The sequence below is a fragment of the Otolemur garnettii genome, unplaced genomic scaffold (assembly GCF_000181295.1).
Source record: "Otolemur garnettii isolate 467f Iridium unplaced genomic scaffold, OtoGar3 scaffold00170, whole genome shotgun sequence".
NCBI classification, from domain to species: Eukaryota; Metazoa; Chordata; class Mammalia; order Primates; family Galagidae; genus Otolemur; species Otolemur garnettii.
The window spans coordinates 3,235,380-3,237,689 of record NW_003852565.1 but is presented as its reverse complement, the minus strand read 5'-3'; the positions used below and the strand labels follow the sequence as shown (position 1 = coordinate 3,237,689).

The 2,310-nt window shown below is 48.1% G+C and overlaps 1 protein-coding gene across 1 annotated transcript in view; it reads right to left on the bottom strand.

Moving 5' to 3' along the window:
- The window catches only part of ATP10A (ATPase phospholipid transporting 10A (putative)), a 206,197-nt gene that overhangs the window by 8,972 nt on the left and 194,915 nt on the right, over positions 1-2,310 (bottom strand). The gene's annotated exons all lie outside the window — the stretch shown is intronic.

Genomic DNA, 2,310 nt, shown 5'->3' with positions numbered 1-2,310 from the left:
CCTGTGGTCCCAGCTACTTGGGAGGCTGAGGCAGGAGACACGATTGAGCCCAGGAGTTGGAGGTTGCTGTGAGCTGTGATGCCACAGCACTCTACCAAGTGGGACAGCTTGAGGCTCTGTCTCAAAACAAAAACAAAAACAAAAGTCAGTCAAAATGGACAGTTAGTTGTTAAAAAGAGGCTACAGATGCCTGTTATGCTAGCACGCTGGGAAGCTGAGGTGGGTGGATCACCTGAGCTCAGGAGTTTAAGATCAGACAGCCTGAGCCAAAGCGAGACCCCGCTTCTAAAAATAGCCAGGCGCTTATAGTCCCAGCTACTTGGGAGGCTGAGGCAAAAGGATCAATTAAGCTCAAGAATTTGAGGCTGCTGTGAGCTGTGATGCCACAGCACTCTACCAAGGGTGACAAGGTGAGACTATCTCAAACCCACAAAAAAAAAAAAAAAAAAAGAACAGAGGCCACTTGCCTACAAGGTGGACCTCCAGGCCATCTTTCAAGAAGCAATAGCAGCCCCTGAGACTGCTGATAAACCCACCTGAAAATGCCAGCTACTTCTCACTATCCTACCCCAAGTCTAGGCCCCAATCACAATCTCTGTCCTTCTGTGAAAGCAACCCTCCCAAATGCCCCCAGCTTTTCTGGAAATTCTATGAAAACCAGAATTGGAGATGTTGTGAGCACACTATACCCTTGGTCCCCTCCCAGTGCTCAGCTCTCAGGAGTGTGTGGCCCACACAGAAGTCCAGGTGAACCCAGAAGGACCCAGCTTCTTGGGAGTAGTGGGCTCCTGTTCATTGCTGCCTGGGATGGCCTCCCCATCCTGGCTGCACCTAGGAGCTATGACTCCTTGTGACCCATCCTTGGGGGCTCAGCTGTGACCCCCGACATCCCTGCTGCCTCAGCATCCTGCAATCTGTCTCTCAAAGGACTCAGCTGTCCCTTCACTTGATGGACAAAAATGCAAGCAACAGGGGCCTAGTCACTTGGGAATAAGGCACTTGAACAACAATAAGAAAAGCTATCAAACCCTGTCATCGTCGTACACCTCACTTCCCCAATAAAGGTGTGCAGCTTTCTTTGATGGGGGGGGAATAGAGTCTCAAGCGGTCACACTCGGTACAGTGCTGTGGCGTCTTAGTTGATAGCAACCTCCAACTCTTGGGCTCCAGTGATCCTCTAGCCTCAGTCTCCCAAGTAGCTCGTCACAACACTCGGCTATTTTTTAGAGATGAGGTCTTGCTTTGGCTCAAGCAATACACTAGTCTCAGCCTCCTAAGTGCTGGGATTACAGGTGTGAGCCACCGCCCCCTGCTAGGTGTGCAGCTTTAAATAAATACAGATGGGCCTGGGCACATCCTCTGGCAAATCACACCCATTCAAAGCTGCATCTTGGGGCACATGCTCAGCAGTTCCCACCACTTCTCCCACAGATCCCCAGAACCCGGGGCTGGTGCCTGCACATTTGGGAGGGAAGCATGGCTGGAGGGCCAGGCTGTCTGTAGCCACATGTTCACCATTCCAGTCTTTCATACAAAAGGTATTCACTTGTCAAGTTTCTCTACCCACGGAGCTGACAGGCACTGCCCTTGTCAGCTTTTCACTATGGAAATTAGTGAAAACAGGCAATGTTGATAAAGCAGAATGAATCAACCGTTTTGTTCATTCATTCAGCAAAGGTTTTTTTAGCTTCCTCCTGTGTATGGCGCTGTGAAGACAAAGAACCAAGCGTGGACTCTGTTTTCAATTTCACGAAAGGAGGAAAAACATATGCGTAACAGAACTCAGTGATTCAGGGCTGGTGAAGGCAGGAGGACCAGGGAAGTGCTGAGGACGGGACCGAGATGGGACGCCTGTGCTTCCAGTGTGGCAACGTCAGCAGACAGTTATTTTAATATCAAGTAAGAAAATTCAAGTAAGAAATTCAAAGAGCTTCACAGGGGCCTGACACACAGTCTGTGCCCAGTAAATAATTCCTGATTGAATGAATGAATCAGGGAATGAATGAGCCAATGAATACAAGGAGGTCCACATCCTGATTTTTGCAAGGACACATTGTTCCCTTGAGTCTCTACCTGTTAAAAAAACGCTGTGATTCAAACACAACTAAATGTTGGAAGGGCTGTAACATTACATCCAAAGGAAGCACGTTTTTAATTAACTCATTTGTCCAGTGTCTGAATCGCACGTTGAGAATGGACAGTGACAAATGACAAATGCAGAGCTGAATCTTTATGTGAGTCAAGACGGCTATGTTCTATTTTTACAGTGACACCACATGTCCACCCACAGCAAAGTCATTTTTTTTTTTT